At 43.6% G+C, this 19283-nt stretch overlaps 1 long non-coding RNA gene across 1 annotated transcript; it reads left to right on the top strand.

The window, feature by feature from the left end:
• Nucleotides 1–3986: 3986 nt before the first annotated feature.
• On the top strand, nucleotides 3987–15960 carry LOC115648114. The gene is made up of 3 exons (XR_003999468.1): nucleotides 3987–4054; nucleotides 13078–13186; nucleotides 15801–15960. It is a non-coding gene; the product is annotated as an uncharacterized LOC115648114 (long non-coding RNA).
• Nucleotides 15961–19283: the final 3323 nt, after the last annotated feature.

Genomic DNA, 19283 nt, shown 5'->3' with positions numbered 1-19283 from the left:
CAGGAGGTTGTGGAATCTCCATCACTGGAGATTTTTAAGAACAGGTTAGACAAACACCTGTCAGGGGTGGTCTAGATAATATTTAGTCCTGCCATGAGTACAGAGACTGGACTAGATGACCTCTCAAGGTCCCTTCCAGTCCTATGAGTCTGAGAATGAACTATCTTTTTTTTCCTCCCTACGTGGCAATTACATTTTGCCATTGTGGTTCCGACATGACCAGCAAATCATTTCATATGCTGGAAGTGAAGAAAAAGGAAGGGAAAAAAGAAGAAGAAAAGGATAGCATATTCTCCAACCCTCCATGTTTTAATAAATTTCTTATAAATATGTAAGCATGTCACCATTTCAAGCCACATCAAATCGCTTCTAAAATCTGTATTTTAGAAACTGAAATGTGAATAATGTGAGTGGATTAGGGAATAATAAGTAAAAGAGATGTTGATGACATTGGATTACCAGACAGCTGGAGCATTTAAAATAGAGGGTGATTGAGGCAGAAACAAAAGGTTCAGGATACTTTGGCCAGGTCCAGAGCAGTTTTTTTAATAGCCCCCTCATATTGGAAAAATGTATTCGAGTCATCCCATCATCTGAGTTAATTTGTTTTTGAGGAATCAGATCATGGATAAACCATGATGCAGTGCAGAATCCATGAATGGGAACATCTGGACACCAAACTACTGGGATTGCCATGCTTTGTGGAGAGATGCCTGTGCAGAAGAAATGGAATGAAGTGTAACAAATATGGGTTTTTCCTGGCAGCTTTAATACATTTAAATGCATCCTCAGCTTTTGGGGAATGTCTTTGTTTTGGATGATATGTAAACATGTCAAAAATCCTGTCTCCTGCCTGCCCTTCATTACACATGACAAGGAAGAGATTTCTCTGGCCATCTGAGGAGTAGGAACAAATAGGGATACATCTGGGCATGCTGAGCTTCAGACTGAGTACCCTTAAGGGGCACTGAGGAGTTAATTTTGAAACTGGCCTTTCTGTGGATTAACTGGGACAGCCTAATTCCTTTTGCCATTGAAAGGCAGGGTGGCATTAAGCACAGCTTTGTATCGAAACATGTCTAGAGTCCAAATTGGAAGCCATAGCTTTTTCCAGTCCTGAATGTATGTGTGTTTTATTTTTAATAATTATATTGTTTAAGTATTTACAGTGGGACCTACTGTATGTATAAGTAGGGGTAGACAGAGTTGTGAAGGAACTTAGAAGTGAGGACAAGAAACTTAAACTTTGTTGTTTAAAAGGGAGGAGCCAGTAAATGAGCTCTGATGATGTGAAAGTACGGTAACTGCAATGACTCATGGTAGCAAAAGCAATTATAATTGTTGCTGCTACCCCTATAATCCTCTTCCCATATGCTACACACACCTGGACTCCTCCCTTTATCTCTGGCATATGAAAAAAACACCACACCCCACTACAACCAGATAATTGCATAATAGACTTTCCATTCTTGGCTTGACTTGCTATCAGCAATCAAACCCTCAGGTACATTAAGTCTTTTCCCTAATTTTCAGGCAAGAGGAAGAACATTTTTACATCCTGTTGTCTTAAGAGAAAATCCCGCATGCAGTACAGACTATCTCCAAAGAGGTGTCTCTTATAAGGCATAGGGTGGGGGATGGTCTGAGACGCTTTTCTGTCACTGCATTAACTTCTTTATTTGGTTGGTTTTCTTTCCTTTAGCTTTAGGGTTGAGTGCTTGTGTGAATAGCTGGAGTGAGAGACTGACCTGAACTAACGTGACTCACCTTCTAGAATAGAGAAGGTAGCTCTGTCGTCATGGCTGCTTAGTCAGGCCTTGATCTATCTGGTGAGACAGCCAATGAAAGTGCTGATTAGTCATGAATGCTGGCTTTTGTGATGTGGAAACCTCTCCTTTTGGGACTTAGCTGAGGTCACCAACTCATTGTGTATCACACAAGTCAAACAGCTATAAAATGGCAACAATTTTCCATCATTCTTCATCTGGGCTGGATCTGAACCAGTGACTGAGGCGAAAGGCTCTGTATCCCATTTCCAGTCCAATAAGTCATTTTTTCCTTGCTCGAGAGAGAGCTCTGAGTAGCTTTGTGATCATAGAAACTAAATGTGTTGCTCACCATACATCAGGCCTCAAACAAATAATATCCACAGGGCAAAAAGGACCCAAGAGAATAACAGGCCAAAACTATGGCCATTGCAGAAGCATAAGATACATGAAGAGTCCTTCCAGCAGTCCACATAGGCTTAGTTAAGGGTGGGGAAGGTCATCTCTTATGGCAGTCTCCAACTTTGGAAAGACGACAAGGCCTGAATTATTAGTTATACTAAGGCCCCTTTACACCACAGTAAATTACTTCCACTTTAAGGTACCCTGAAGTTGTCAGAATTTGGTATAAATGAGGACCTAAGAACCTAAATTCCACTCCTGGCTGTACAGGATAAACAAAGAGCAATGGTAGCCACTCCAATGGGAGCTACAGTTAATTGAGTAGGTCAGCTTTTTCTGTCTAGGTTAGGGGTCAGCTACCTCTGGCACACGGATCGCCAGGATAAGCACCCTGGCGGGCCAGGCCAGTTTGTTTACCTGCCACTTCAGCAGGTTCGGTGAACTGTGGTTCCCACTGGCCGTGGTTCGCCGTCTCAGGCCAATGGGGTGGCAGGAAATGGCGCGGGCTGAGGGATGTGCTGGCCGCGGCTTCCCACCACCCCGATTGGCCTGGAACTGCAAGCCATGGCCAGTGGGAGCCACAGTCCACCGAACCTGCTGACGTGGCAGGTAAACAAACTGGCCTGGCCAGTCAGGGTGCTTATCCTGGTGAGCAGTGTGCCAGAGGTAGCCGACCCCTGGCCTAGGTTGTTATATTGGTGCCTAGCACCATAGTATCTTAACACCCTGCAGAAACCAATTGGCCAGGCACAACATGGATTATCCTGTCAGGAAAATTATTTATTTATACAATGATTACACCCAACAGAGCTCCACAACTGAAAGAGAAAAACTGATAGTCTCCCCTTGTTGGGGCCACGCTGCTGTTACTTTAAAGAAAATGTTTCTATCTGTGCTTGAAAAGGTTAACAGATTTATGTTCCACCCTGATGTCCTTTGGATGAGGGCTGAAGGGATTTCTGCAAAATAGGGTCGAAGGAGCCAAGAGCATCAACACCCTTTGTTCTCAGTCAGAATGTCGGAATGATCAATAAATCGGTATGGCTGATCTCAGAGTCTGAGGATGGGATGTCTAAGAGACACAAGCAGCCCCTTTAGGTAGGATGGAGCAAGTGAGTAAGTCCAGTAGCTCTGCAGCCAAACCCTAAAGTGGATGCGAAGTTATATGGAGAGCCAACGTTGCGATTTTCAGTACAAGGATGATGTAATGATTGACTGCCATTCAAGTATGTAATCTACTCATCTGTTCACAATTTTGAATTACGGCTAAGGCAAAGTCTCTACTGGCAAGCCAGTAAAAAGAGGGTGAAAATTACAGGAACTGAATAAAGCCAAAGGCAGGGATCAGCATCTTGGCATCAGCCTCAGGGGACACTGGTTACTTGAAAAGGCAGTTCAAGGTTTAACATGACCCTGAGATTTTAAGGCACATTATTGGACTCTAAACAAAACATTCTTGAGGCCACTGCAGAGAGAGAGAGAGACACACACACACCCCTATGTCTAGTTATTGCCCCATAAGAACAAGAGAAGCAACTATCCTGAGGATACATAACCAAATCTGAATCCATACCACCCAGACAACGGCTTTGAACATGTACTCTTCTGTGGTGTTTGAATTCCACTTAAGAAAATTTAGAGTCATCCAGGGCCTGACCTTTAGTAAACCACAAAGGCAACCCGTAAACCACAAGGCTGGAATCGGCAAGAGAGGACAAGTCAAACTAGCGCAAACTTAAAACTGCAGCTGGTAATCAGGGATCTCGCAGATATGAGACACCAACAGCAGCTATTTAAGATCATTGGATGTAAAGCTGAATTCACTGTGGACTTTACTGAGATCATCACCCAAAAAGGGGAATAAAGCAGCATGACATTTAATAGTGGTAAGTGGCTGACTTCACTGCTCAGTGGAAACAAAATATTTTTAAGTGTTATTCGCTATAAAACCTTGAAATGATTCACCTTAAAATAAATAATTGCTCATGTGAATCTTAGAGAGGAAGACTCATGAAAAGCCTCTTGTGATTGCCTGCCCCAGACTGTGATTGCCTCCTACAAGCTAAGCCAGGGCTTACTTGAATCAGAAACCCTGTTAAATCCAAGGTGCTGTTAGAAGCTGTGCTGATAATTTGGTAAGGAAGGCTATATCTACACTATGGACTTCACAGCAGCACAGCTGCAGCAGTGTAGCCGCTCTATGCTGGCATGAGAGAGGTCTCCTGCTGGCATAATTAAACCACCCCTAATGAGTGGTAGTAGCTATGTCGACAGGAAGGCATCTCCTGCCAACGTAGTGCTGTTTACACTAGCGCATTTGTTGGTGAAACTTGTTGGTCGGGGGATGTTTTTTTCACCCACTGACCAACAAACATTTTACTGACATAAGTGCTGGTGTAGACAAAGACTGAATCGCCTCCCTGCAAATCAGGGCTTGAGCCAATACCCTAGAGTAATATTATGGGAGCACGGTGCTGTGTTTCCAATTGACATCTTGTATACTTGTGGTCATGGAAGATCTTTGGGCATGTTCACATGCTGTTTCAGTTGAACGGTGTATTTTCTACCACTCTGTGTTCTAAATGGAGTTGGTTTGAAAATAATATTTTTGCTGAAAATATATTTGTGAAAAAAGAATTGAAATTTCAAAATCTGGAAAAAATGTCATCCAGCTGCAATTGGCTGTTGTTCAGTGTTAAGCCCAGAGATAGCTGCATTTCTCTGATGGGCGAAATGATTCAGTGTACCTCTCTGTGGTGTATCTTTCTTGTCCAGGTGAGGGAGAGAGCGATTACATTCCATTGTGATTTTTTTGCAGTGTTGTTTCAGCCAGGTTGGTCTCAGTTTATTAGAAAGACAAGGTGGGTGAGATAATAGAAGTTGGTCCAATAAAAGGTATTACCTCACCCTCCTTGTCTCTCTATTATGTTGTGAAGCATTTGTAATGATTTTATTGGCATGGGCTTGCAATGTCTGAATTACTGGGCTGCAGTGAAGCCACAAGAGAATTAGGCAGGTTATCCCAAACAAGCCCAGGAAAATCTTCTTTTTCCCCATCTCAGAACAGGTATTCTCAGTGGGCCTGATCAAAGACTGTCAAAGTCAATGAAAATTCTCCCATCAATTTCATTGGGCTTTAGATCAGGTTTTACATAATTCATGGATTTTTAGGGCCAGCAGGGCTCATTAGATCATCTTGTCTGATCTCCTGTATAACACAGGCCATAGAATTCCAGTATTGAGCCCAATAATTAAAGCATATCTTTCAGAAAGTCATCCAGGTATCCACTGAAGATGTCTTACAGATTTGGTATATATTGAAGAGAAAATCCATTTTGAGCTCTGTGAGAGTCTCATGGGAACTATAGTTTAAAATCCTTCACCTGTACGACTTGGTTCCTCCATTAGTCCAATTGGAAAGAGCTCAGAGAAGGGGAGGGGGGAATAGTTAATACATTAAAAAATAAAGCTAAAATAGGTTTTCTACATGTAAAAAATGTTGCAACATTAAAGTCTGATATTTTGTGACTTTCTAGGTTAGAGGCAAGTAATGTGCATTGCATTGCAGAGCTGGGAATTTCCAATGGCTAAAAGACTCCCTTTGGGATCCTGGTCCTAAAACATGGCATAGTAACATAGGTACCAGCTCAGATCCTCATGGTCCATTATGTATCTTGTCTCTGCCAGCAGCTGCTCTCAGGAGCTTCCAAGGAAGGTGTGAAACACCTGCAGTAGGCAGTTACTGTATAACCTACCCTGGAAGAAAACTTCTTCCAGACCCCTGTGATGTTATTTACATTAGTCAAAGATTGAGCTATGGGCTGACGCAGGAAAATTTATATCCCTTTGAAAAAAAACCCTCCTGCTTTTAATCTTTAGTATAATAACCCTGGATTTCTTTGTTATCCATTTAACTGTCCAATCATTTAAAAAGAAATCCTGTTAATCTCTTGGCCTTAATATCCAAATCCTTTTGTCTGGTGGTTAAACAAAACAAGCTTAATAACAACATAGTATTCGTTAGGGCCAAATTCTGTCTCTCACTCTGGTGAAAACCAGGAGTAATTCAGTTGAAGTCAGACTGGTATAAGCGAGAGAAAAATCAGATCCTGAGAGAGAGAATCATAGAATATCAAGATTGGAAGGGACCTCAGGAGGTCAACTAGTCAAACCCCCTGCTCAAAGCAGGACCAATTCCCAACTAAATCATCCCAGCCAGGGCTTTGTCAAGCCTGACCTTAAAAACTTGTAAGGAAGGAGATTCCACCACCTCCCTAGGTAACTCATTCCAGTGCTTCACCACCCTTCTAGTGAAAAAGTTTTTCCTAATATCTAACCTAAACTTCCCCCAGAATAAGAGGTTTATTGGATCATTGTGAGCTTCTCATAGGCAACTTGCTAAGAAAATACTCCTTGCAAATAGCAGGGTGCCTTTGACTCTCTTCATTTGGCTTTATTCTGTAAAAATCAAGGGGGTGCTTACCAATTAACCTGAGGAATAATACACTTTATTGGACTGAGCCTAGAGTTGGAGGCCTGAAACCCCATCTCTGCCACTAATTCCTTGTTTGACCTTGTGAAGATCCTTTTACCTCTATAAGCAGAATTTACTACAGATGTCTTCATCTATCTAATCTGAGTATTTATACCAAGCTCATCACCATGTTAACAGAGTGGCTATTGACTTCAGTTGAGTCAGACCCACTAACACAGACCGTTAGTTTGGCATCTGTACTGTCATCTCTAGAATGAGGACAATAATTCTTACCTACCTTCCGCACAAAGATGTGGTGGAAATTCATTAGTTAATGTTGGTAGAGTGTTTTAAAAATGTAAAGCACAATGAGAATTAATATGCTGTGTGTGCTGAAGTCAGCTATCCAAACCTCACCCCTAAAGCTACAGTTGCTGTTGAAGGAACAATGGAGATGTATCTCCTGTATCTATATCAATGCCTATGGATGAGATCCTCAGTTGCTGCAGATCAATACTGTTTCACCCATTTCAGTGAAGTTACTAGGATCTGGTCTATACACCTCTACCTCGATGTAACACTGTCCTCAGGAGCTAAAAAATCTTACTGCATTATAAGTGAAACCGCGTTATATCGAACTTGCTTTGATCCACCAGAGTGCACAGCCCCCCCCCCTGGAGTGCTTCTTTACCGTGTTATATCTGAAAACGTGTTATATCGGGTCACATTATATTGAAGTAGAGGTGTATGTCTTTATGATACTAATTGTGAGAGAGAGAGAGAGAGAGTAAATGAGAACTGAGCCATAAATATCATTGATGTGTCATAGACACTGGATATTTCTGGCTATCTAGATTTTTATACTCCGGCTATTACCATGGTACCTGAGTGCCTATTTCATTGATAGGTGATATGTGCTACCTTCTATATTTTTATTGTTAACTCTTACCTTTCTCCTTCACACATCCTATTCAGAAGAAGTCTTATTTTTCCTATGTAAACCTCACCCACCTTTCAATGAGTTATACAGGGTTCTGATTGGAGATGACCAAAGATGTGGTAGAGCCACAGCTGAAAAATCTCCCCTGAAATAGTGAGATCGATGAGAAATATCATTTGGGTTTGGAGTTGCATAGTACTCACAGCTCTGCTCAGGGCCAGCCATGGGTTTTCACATACCGTATAGATATCTGAGATAGTGGCCCAGTCACTACTGCCATTTGTATTGCTGCCAGTAGTATTTGATTTGACCCAATGGACTACGTGTTCCTTCTTATTCTATTGTTTTCAGAGCTACTGTGTTTGGGACATTCCAATACTGCTGTAAATTTGTTCAATTCTTTTCCAACATGTCACTCACAAAATATTCAGTGAGTGTTTCTCTAATACTGTCCAGATGAGCTGTGGATTCCAAGACAATGCTGATTTTGGTCTTATGCTTGTGCCTATATGCTACTGTTGGACTCAAGTTCATTCAGAGAAATCACTTTGGCTGGTATGCAGATTTATTTCTCTGCTTCTCCCGACTCCAAGCTGGGGCTGTTCAATTTTGCTAACTGTTGGTGGTGTTTAGGATCCTCTCATGGATGGTATCAGAGGGGTAGCCGTGTTAGTCTGGATCTGTAAAAGCAGCAAAGAATCCTGTGGCGCCTTATAGACTGACAGACGTTTTAGAGCATGAGCTTTCATGGGTGAATACCCACTTCATCAGATGCATGTAGTGGAAATTTCCAGGGGCAGTTATATATATGCAAGCAAGCTAGAGATAACGAGGTTAGTTCAATCAAGGAGGATGAGGCCCTGCTTTAGCAGTTGAGGTGTGAAAACCAAGGGAGGAGAAACTGGTTTTGTAATTGGCAAGCCATTCACAGTCTTTGTATAATCCTGAGCTGATGGTGTCAATTTGCAGATGAACTGAAGCTCAGCAGTTTATCTTTGAAATCTGGTCCTGAAGTTTTTTTGCTGCAGGATGGGCACCTTAAGATCTGCTGTAGTGTGGCCAGGGAGGTTGAAGTGTTCTCCTACAAGTTTTTGTATATTGCCATTCCTAATATCTGATTTGTGTCCATTTGTCCTTTTCCGTAGAGACTGTCCAGTTTGGCCGATGTACATGGCAGAAGGGCATTGCTGGCATATGATGGCATGTATTACATTGGTGAACGTGCAGGTGAATGAACCGGTGATGGTGTGGCTGATCTGGTTAGGTCCTGTGATGGTGTCGCTGGTGTACATATGTGGGCAGAGTTGGCATCGAGGTTCGTTGCATGGATTGGTTCCTGAGCTAGAGTTACTATGGTGCAGTGTGCAGTTACTGGTGAGAAGATGTTTCAGGTTGGCAGGCTGTCTGTGGGCGAGGACTGGCTTGCCACCCTAGGCTTGTGAAAGTGTGGGATCATTGTCCAGGATGGGTTGTAGATCCTTGATGATGCATTGGAGGGGTTTTAGCTGGGGACTGTATGTGATGGCCAGTGGAGTCCTGTTGGTTTCTTTCTTGGGTTTGTCTTGCAGTAGGAGACTTCTGGGTACACGTCTGGCTCTGTTGATCTGTTTCCTTATTTCCTCATTGGTGCTTTCATGGATGGATTTAAATTATTGACATTACATTCTGAGGAAGCAGGAATTAATTTTTATTAGCCCTCATGATGGGCCACTGCTGCCATTGACTTCTGTGGGGGGAGGATTTTTATTTGCATTACACCAGCATCTTGAGATCCCAGCCAAGATCAGAGTCCTTTTGTGCTAGTCCCTGTACACATGTGGTAACAGATCAATTCTGCTGCAAAGAACTTACAAACTAAATAGACAAGACAGACAAAAAGTGGAAAAAAGGAGTCATTTTAAACCCCATTTCCAGGTGGAAAACTGGGGCACAGAGATTAATTGATTTTCACAAGATCTCATAGGGACTTTGTAGCAGAACTAGGAATTGAACACCGATCTCCTCGGCCAGTGCCATAACCACACATGACATGCATCTGAAGAAGTGGGTATTCAGCCACGAAAGCTCATGCTCCAAAACATCTGTTAGTCTATAAGGTGCCACAGGATTCTTTGCTGCTTTTACAGATCCAGACTAACATGGCTACCCCTCTGATACATAACCACAAGGCCTTCCTAGCTGACCTCAACCTTTGTAGCTTCAGTGGATAGCTATCCGACTGGAAATTAATAAATATTCTCTGGCAATCTCTGTGATGAAAGACTTCATTAAACTGAATGAGAAGTGGCATTATAGACAGCACAAGTCGGGATGACTATTGTTAATAAAATGGAATGTGCCCAGCAACATTAAGACCATTGTTACAGAGTGCACTCAGCACTAGATCACCCCCTTACATCAGGGTGTAATGTCATTGGTATTCTCTGCTCCAGCACCTTCTGTAGGCCATCTGCCTCTCAGGGGTGTTCCATGGCTCAGCCCTCTAGCCAAGACACAAAGTTCAAAACCCCTTCTGGGGTAACAAAAAGGTCTAACTGAAAGTCCAAATAAGCCAATAAGTCTTCCACCCTACTCAGGCTCCATTGAAGTGCTCTTACTGGCATTACCTCAGGTTCTGCCCAGGAAACTAACCCACTCTTGAAGAGTTCCTCTTTATTGCTTCTGGTGTAGCAGGTTTCCCCCATTGCCTCCCTTCTCCAGGCATTTGAGCATCTTTCTCTAGGAATCTACCTGCTCCTTCTAGGCCCTGGCTCAGGGGTCCCTCTCACAGGCACTTGTCCTTCTCCTGAGGGTTTGTTCCTGTAGGAAAGTCCTGTCTTCTCTGCTGTCTCCTCCCTACTGAGCTCCCTCTGTCTACTTTTAAGCCCCAGCTGACCAGCAGCTCATCACCCTAGCTCTGTCCTTTCTGGCCAGGAGGCAAGTCATCACCTCACAGCAGTGGACAATGCAGCAATTGGGTTTTTTCAGTTGCTAATAACTTTTTTTAAGCATTTGGCATGACCTTTTCTATTTTGGGTGTTGGCTCGAGCCTGGATTTTGTTTGAAAATTTCAGTCAAAATGGATCATTCGTTTCCCGGAACAAAGTAGTAATGAGGGTGGAGAACCAATATCATTTTGCCCATGTTAAAAAATTCAGATGACTTTTGTTGACAATTCTAGTTGGTGGAGGTGGGAGAGGTAGTGAAGGGCAATTTGTCTTGGTGCCCTTTACCGTCCCTGTGAAAATCCATCCAAATCTTGCCAAGTTAACAGATACTGAAAAAAAAAGATCTTTGTGTGCACATGCTCAATAGAGACACATTGGGGCTTGGCAGCTGAATTTTCCAGAGTCTATCTGCACTGATCATGCTTTAGCTCAGGGTTGCAGGGGATGAGCAAGGTTTTCCCTGACATTGGTCCTCCCACTGTGATGATAAGCACAGGAAATGAGTCTCTTGTGGGCTGTTAATACTGCTCTGCCGGTTGCCCAGACAGTGTGGAGGAGAAGGAGATGGCCGCCTGACTCAAATGCAAATGGGTGAGGAGTTGGCCTGTAGTGGTAAGGAAGGAGATTGAGACAAAAGGTTGAGGGGTTGGGAGGGAGTTGTTACAAAAAGCCTGGATAGGTGTGGAGGACTGAGATGAGAAGCTGGAGAGGGGACTAGGACAAGAAACGTGAGGGGGTTGGGAAGGTTTGGATCGGGATGAGGAGGTGAGGGACTGGGACATGGAGCTGAGGAGGGGAAACATACTGGGACAGCCTGGAGAGGCCAGAGTTGAAGGAGCCAGTCTTGGAAGGATGGGTTCAAGGATCTGTAGCCATTAGAGAACTCTCCCCTCAGAGTCTGGACTAGAACCCTGCATTCCTCTGTTTGTTTGTTTTGTTTGTTTGCTGAAAACCTAGGAAATTACATACAAAAAACTACATTAAAAGATTATTCAGGTTGCACAGTCAAGCACTCGGAAGTTAGGAAGTACCAGAATTAAGGCAGCCCGTGCAACTTTAATTTGGCTCCCCTTGTGCTTATGCTTTAGCTACAGTCTTTAATTGTATGGTCACATACTATTTTCTCTGCAGATGCCCTGCATCACTCAGTGCACAGAATGGATGATGCTCACTTAGTGTGCATCACTTTGTTTTCTCTTCACTGAGCAGTGTGTGGCCCTAGGCTTCACTTGCTGTACACTATTCCAACCCTACTGTGAATACAGAACGGTTCATTTTCTTCGGGCCCATTCAGTGGTGCTCTTCACTATTATATCTGAGTACTTCACAAACATTAATGGATTTGCCTTCACAACACTTCTGTGGGAAAGAGAGCGTGATATTATCGCTATTTTACAGATGGGAGACTGAGGCACAGAGACGGAATCAAAAGTATCCACTAATCTTGGGGCCCAATCTGGGATATCTATGGTCCGATATTTCAGAGATAGAGAGACTAGTTTAAATTGGAACTGGGTGTCAACATCCCTCAGGCAGCATTGAAAATCTCAGCCTCAAAGTTTAGAATCGTTCCTTTTCAGTGAACAAGGGAAATTTTCAAATGTGCACATGCTGTACCAATATAAATTGAGGCCTGGAACAAATTCCAGCCCTTGTCCCTTTTCACTTTAGAGTCGAAGGAGTAAGGATGAGAATCCCAGCACACGCTGGAGGCATCAGCTAAATCTGACTCTCTGAAAAAAGGTGGAGGAAGAGAGAAATAGGGCAGATGTTCCAGACCTTTCTCCTATCCTTCATGACTCTGATGTCATTTCAAGGTGGTCCAGGCAAGGTGGAGAAAAGGAGATTTTTTTCATTAAAGCAATAGTTTAAGACCAAATAAATATTTGACATGTGCAGTTCTCTGTTACAGCTGAGAAAACCTAGACAGGGGCTGATCTGAATTGACAAGAATGTGAATTAGGCAGAGATTTTAGTGTGTCGTTAGGCAGTGGGAGGCAGCATGGGCTAGTGGATGGGGCACTGGACTGGGATTCAGGAGACTGGGATTCTCTTCTTGGCTCTGTCACTGCTACGCTGGATGGCTTTGTTTAAGACAGTTCTCTTCGCCATGCCACTGTTTCTTCTCCCACTATGTGTCTGTCTTGTCTGTTGAGATTGTAAACATCTTGGGGTAGGGGTTGCCTTCCCCTATATGCTTGTAGAACGCCGAGTGCCAGTGGGCCAGAAGGCCCCAATAGTATGATAATATTACTACTATTTAGGGTTGCCACCCATCCAGTTTTCACCGAGACAGTCTGGGTTTCGGCTTGTGTCCGGGTGCCATTTGACAAGCCCCAGATCCATTTTTTTGGATCTGTGGCACCCTAAGCACAAGGAAGGAGGCAGCCCAGCAGCAGTCGCTGCCGCCATCGCAGGGGTCAGGCTGCTCAACCTTTGGGGGGGAAGAGGCAGAGAAGAGGGCAGGGCCTGGTGGGTCCACTTACCAACCATTAGGAAGGTGGCAACCCTACTACTACCTGCTTCTGCACCATTGTTAATGCTCCATATTTCTTTGCATTCCTCCAGGGTCTAGGTTCTACCCCAGGCACCTAAAATTAACTTCCTGATACATGGTGGAATGGCTCAGCAGAGAAGAGAATGCATAATTGTAGCCAGCAAGTTCACTTCCTTCTGGGTAAGTGTTTATAATATTCCTAAGTCTGGGCCTGGAGTCCTACCTGCCCAAAGACACTCTCCCCCATAATTGCTTCCCCCAAGCAGCAAGCCTTGTAATACTTCCCCTGAGCACCTGTGCAAAGGGAGGAGAAAGCTGAGCTGCAGTTAACTCTTTGTTCACCAGGGCTAGGCAGTACTCCTGCACGCTGTCACATGCACATCTTAAACAGAGGTTCTCATGTGACCATGGTACAGTGCCTAGCACAATGGAGTCCCAACTGCAATATTAATGTTAAACAATTAAAAATAGTTTGCATGGAGATGGGCAAAGCTCATCAGCTGGTGTTTTGTTTTCCAAAATCAGGGGCTCAGTACACCTTGTCACTGTATATAAAAAAATAGTTGAACTGGAACTGATCCTAAACTAGAACGCTGACTTCACTTGAAAGCAGGGCCGGCTCCTGGTTTTCTGCCGCCCCAAGCAGTCAAAAAAAAAAAAAAAAAAAAAGGCCAAGGCAGCACAATTGTGCTGCTCCACTCTTTGGTGGCAGTTTGGCAGCAGGTCCTTCCCTCCGAGAGGGACTGAGGGACCCGCCGGCGAATTGCTGCCGAAGATCCAGATGTGCCTCGCCAATAGTGGCAAGAGGGCCACCCCTTGGTTTTGGCCACCCCAAGCACCTGCTTCTTTAGCTGGTGCCTGGAGCCACCCCTGCTTGAAAGGTAATTAGTGCCTAGATATCTAATAAAATGCCTGGAAGCTACACCAGTTTGGACCAGCTGAGGATTTGGCCCCCAGATTTTACATTTAATACTTTATTTTTTAACCTTCAGTCCTCTTTAATGTAATAATTTCTATATAGTGGAGGTATCCTTTCAAGGAATGAGTGTATTAAGAATGGCCAAATTATTATGACATTAAAGTCCTAGATAAATTCAGGCATCCTGATCCTCAGCTGGCTTAGATCAGCATAGCTTCCAGAGACTAGACAACAATTCTTCACATGACAAATGGCACAATCCAAAATGAGTTCAAGTCCAACTATTCATACATATACACATAAAGTACCCAGATTAGGTCCCAGAGTAATCTCAAATGAAAATAGGCAGTTATAGGCTATCAGGAGAAAGCTGTGCTAAATGGCTGACAGCTGTCTGTTTTTGATCCAGTTGGTTTGTGTAGATCACAAATGGCTACTTAAGTTCTGAGGCAGACTCAGGTGTCTCGGAGCTTGACACATTCTGGTTAGGGTGCATTCCTCATCTAAGCTTTGACAGGGGAGCTGACTACTGCATATATCATGACTCTTCCGTGCTTCCAGCTGGCCACGGTAGTGCTAGTATTGACTTCAGTGGCTGGATTTCAGATATGGTCATGGGCCGGGTGGGGGGGCTTAAAGGCTGCTCAACCTTGCTTCCCAGCTGAAGGAAATGGCCTGAGTTCTTTTGCAGAACAAGGAGAGAGGGATGAGTAAGTGAAATAAAATAAAGCAGTCCAACAATATCATTAAAAAAAGGATGTATCATGTTGACTATGAGAACATGCGACTCAGACAGCCAGACGTGAAAATTCCTGTAAACCTCCAAATGCACACTTTAAACAGAATTCTTTTGGCTTCCCAGCATGGCTTAATTTTATGATTCCATGACTCATTGGAAAGCCAAGTCCTTAGACCTAGTGCACCGAGACCCCGTAAACACTGGTTATCGATGCACACACAGAGGAAAAAGAAGTGTGTGGGGGGAAGACTACCAGATTGTGTTGCTTTTTTTTTCTTTCTAGAGGTTTTGTAAACATGTTTCTCTCTTCAAAAAAAAAAAGATTGGAGTGGAAGGGTTAACAGAGGTCATGTTAGTTTAAAAAATTATGGTTAACCTTACAAGTTGGGTTGCCTTAGGTCATAGTGATACAATTCCCTTCACTTGTCCGGTGAACTAGTGGTTCACAAAAATTCCACTAACGTGGGGAAGGAAAGGGGCCTGCCAAGTCCCTGAGCAATACAGAACAGACTTACCTGTTTTTATACACTGCTTAACTAATTATTTTAAAAAGAACCAGCCAAGTTGGAACAACTACCTTTTTCTTCTCGAAGGAATATTTTCCCCAACTCCTCTTTTCCTTCCCTCCCCCTACTTCTTCTTCTTTTTTTTTTACTTCATTGCTTGGCTTGGCATTTGGAAGAGGTTCTCGATACCTGACACCTCTTGAAAGTGTAGTTTGGCAAACAGGAATTGAGATCGGCTCCAAAAGGTCCCTGTGCTGGGGTTGCTGTAAAAACACCTGGGTGTCTCTTGTGCCGACAAGAACCAGACCCCATTCTACAGAAATAACTACCCCCTTCTCCCTTCCGTGTCCACCCCCTGCAATCTCCTCAAAAATAAAATGCCAGCACTGTTCATTTCAAGGAGTTTTAGGGGACTGTGAGGGGGATGAAAGCCATTTCAAAAAATCTTGGAGAAAGGGGGTTTCTCTTGCAGCACTTATTTTTGCTGTTAGTTTTCCCAAGCTCAGAATGAATTAAGAAGCTCCTAGCAATTAGAACAGAAAACTTCAAAGTGCAATTAGCAGTTCTTAACAGAATGTGGGTTTGGTTTTTTTGCTAATCCTGCTGCCTTTTCTGGGTTCATCTCTGCAGTGTGCATTTTCCAAGGCCGAGATGTTGGGCTGCTTTTCGACTGCACCATATAAAATAACAAACACGCAGTCTAAGGAAAACAATTTTTAAGACACCGTGGAATCCACTTTAATGAAGAAAACAGTTAAAGGCATAAAAAACCCCATGTGCCAATGGCTAAACGTGCTGGAAGTGTGAACTGTTAAACCGCCAAAATTGTTAACACATCAAACTGCTGGACAAAAAAATAAAAAGAGAGCAAAACAGTTTTCTAACATGCGACCAACGTTGCCTTTGTTGTTCGCATTCCTGCTGACATAAAGTTTCCTGGTTTGTCCCTTGAGTCCAGAAATACAGCAAAAGCGGGAACATTAATTGTATCTGCCCTGATAAACTGCCCTCCCTGCTCATAGTGCTAAGCAGCCAAGAATAGCGCTGAGGAATGGGGAGCGGGGTTGCCCTTTTAGATTCATTGTAATGAGTAAACAAGGTGGTTGTTTTTTTTAAATGATCTAAAATTGCACTGGAATCTTTCTTGGAACTTTGGGGAAAAAAAACTTTTTTGGGAGTGGAAGGGGGATGCTTGAGTTTTCAAATCCTTCTGCACTTTGTGGTTTAATCTGGGGCTCATGCTCATATGTCCCAAGAGAGGCTGTTCTTGTGGGGTTTCTGGTCTCTCGCAGAGAAGAGCCTGTTCTTGTGAGGGGTCCAAAAGGAACAAGACTGATAAACTTCCAGACCTGCAGCTCTGCTGGCATCGTGGCACCTGGATCACTGCCTCACTTTGAAATACAGGAAACTAAAAATAAGTCCATTGAATTTAGCTTCATCTGAATCCTAACCTACCTGCTGTCCACAGCTTTTGTTTCCAGAGCTGGCTGACATTTTTCCATTGAAACATAATAAAATGTGGCTTTTTGTCAAAGCTGAACATTTTCACAGAAAAACTTCAGTCTCGATGAAATTTTCTGCTGTGTGGAAGAAGCCAAAACCTGAACATTTTTACCAAAAACCTGAATGTTTTTAGCAAAAAAGTTTCTGAAAACCAAAAATGTTAACCGAACTTGGTTTTAAAAAATTGAAAATGTTTTTATTTTTAATTAAAATACACTAAAAATTCAGGGGACATTTCAATGAAACAAACAAAGTATATTTTTAAAATTTCCTAAGAAGAATATTTTTGACCATCCCTGTTAGTTTCACAGAATTGCTTTTAAAATCAAAGCATCTGTCTGGGGCAGCTGTTCTGTTATGCACATGTGGCAGTTCCAGTAGGGAGGCTCTAAAGCAGCACTAGTGTGACGTTGGGAAGTCACTTCACCCCTCTGAGCCTCAGTTTCCCCCTCTGTAAACAGGTGATAATGTTCTAGGTCTACATACCAGATGGGAGCAGTCTTTCGAGCATGGGTAGACAGATGTGTGCTAGCTGTGCTTAAGCTACCTTACCAAAAATAGCAGTGCAGAAGCTTGGGCTAGCTACCCAGGGTCATAAAGGGCTCAGGCTGCTTTGTACTCAGGTGGCTAGCCCAACCTGCCATCCGTGCCACCGTGGCCACACTGTTATTTTTAGCACTGTAGCTTGAGCAGAGCTAGCTCATGTCTCTTTCCACATTGGGAAGAGTGCTTCCAGCTGCTGTGTGGACATACCCTCTGTAATACCCTTTGAGATCACCAGATGAAAAATGCCGTGTAAAAGCTAGGTGGTGTGTTATTTTTATCATTATTCTAGAACAGCTGAGCTGCCACAGCACAGTCCTGAGTGTCACAGGCTGTCTGGCCTTTCAAGGCAAGCTGGTTTGAGCTTTGCCTGGGCCCAGACAGTGGTCTCCTAGCTGAGTATGATGGAGACTTAATTATAATGACAAACCTCAACTGCAGAGGATCAGAGAGAGGCCTCCTTTAGCAGTGCTGTGAGTGCAGTCAGAGGGCAATGACCCAGGAGACTGGAGCAAGAGGAGATCCCCAGGGAGAAGGCCAGAGCCGCAGCTGGGGGGCAGGGTCGGAGCTGGAGCTACGGCTAGAGGTAATGCTGGGAGCTGAGCTGGGGCCATAGCAGAGCTGGGGGCTGTCATAACCTAGTCCCAGATTTGGACCTTAGCGTCCAAAATATGGGGGTTAGCATGAAAACCTCCAAGCTTAGTTACCAGCTTGGACCTGGTAAAGCTGCCACCACCCAAAAAAATTAGAGTGTTTTGGGGCACTCTGGTTCCCCCAAAAACCTTCCCTGGGGACCCCAAGACCCAAATCCCTTGAGTCTCACAACAAAGGGAAATAAACCATTTCCCTTCCCCCCTCCAGGTGTTTCCTCCCTGGGTTCCTGGAGAGATACACAGAAGCAAGCTCCGTGAATCTAAACAGAGGAATTCTACCCTCTCTATTTCCAGTCCTGGAAACAGAAGTACTTCCCTCTTCACCCAGAGGGTATGCAAAGTCAGGCTAGTAAATCTAACACACACAGATTTCCCCCTGACTTTTTCCTCCCACCAATTTCCTGGTGAGCACAGACTCAATTCCCTGGAGTTCCCCACTAAAGAAAAACGCCAACGGGTCTTAAAGAGAAAGCTTTATGTAAAAAGAAAAAAAAAACATAAAAATGGTCTCTCTGTATTAAGGTGACAAATACAGGGTCAATTGCTTAAAAGAAATATGAATAAACAGCCTTATTCAAAAAGAATACAATTTAAAACATTCCAGCAACTACACCATGTTTTATGATCTCTGTACTCACAACTTGGAAACAGAAGATTAGAAAGCAGGAAACAGAAATCCTCTCATAGCGGAGAGAGAGACAGGCAGAAGACCAAAGAACAAAGGACTCAGACACAAACTTCCCTCCACCCAGATTTGAAAAAGTCTTGTTTCCTGATTGGTCCTCTGGTCAGGTGTTTCAGGTTACTTCTTTCCAGGTGAAAGAGACATTAACCCTTAGCTATCTGTTTATGACAGGGGCAGAGTGGGGCTGGGTGGTGCTTCCTCCCTCTCCCCCTGGGGGTTGGCCCAGGCCTTGCCGTGCCCCCCTCAACATTCCTCCATGGCCCCTTAGGGAGGTGTTCCCCAGAGTTTGGAGACAACTGCACTAACCCCAACTAAAATGCTGGCACAGATCTGCCACTGCTCCCAAATGCTGGCTGCTTATCTTGCAATCAAACTCCACAACTTTTGAGTTGCTTACCATTAAAATCAACAATGTATGGGCCAAATACTGCTGTCAGTGACAAGGCAGTGAATCTGGGGAATGAATCTCTTGACCTCAATGGAATTACTTCAGATTTACACCATTGTTGAAGAGGGCAGAGTTTGTCTCATTGTGGCAAGTTTGCCTTTGTCATGTACAAAATTCACCATGTTGGAAGGGGATAGCACAAATTCAATTTTAAAGGATATGCCAAATCAATGTGCAGTTTATGGCACTCACTTCAGTTGCTTATGTGGCTGGAAAAGCTAGCGAAGTAAATCATTGATGGATTTTTCATAGTCCGGGAACTTTGGGCTTTTCACCATATA

The sequence above is a fragment of the Gopherus evgoodei genome, chromosome 3, assembly GCF_007399415.2.
Source record: "Gopherus evgoodei ecotype Sinaloan lineage chromosome 3, rGopEvg1_v1.p, whole genome shotgun sequence".
In the NCBI taxonomy this organism is placed as follows: Eukaryota; Metazoa; Chordata; order Testudines; family Testudinidae; genus Gopherus; species Gopherus evgoodei.
The sequence above is the reverse complement of the archived record's forward strand: the minus strand, read 5'-3'. Positions and strand labels throughout refer to the sequence as shown.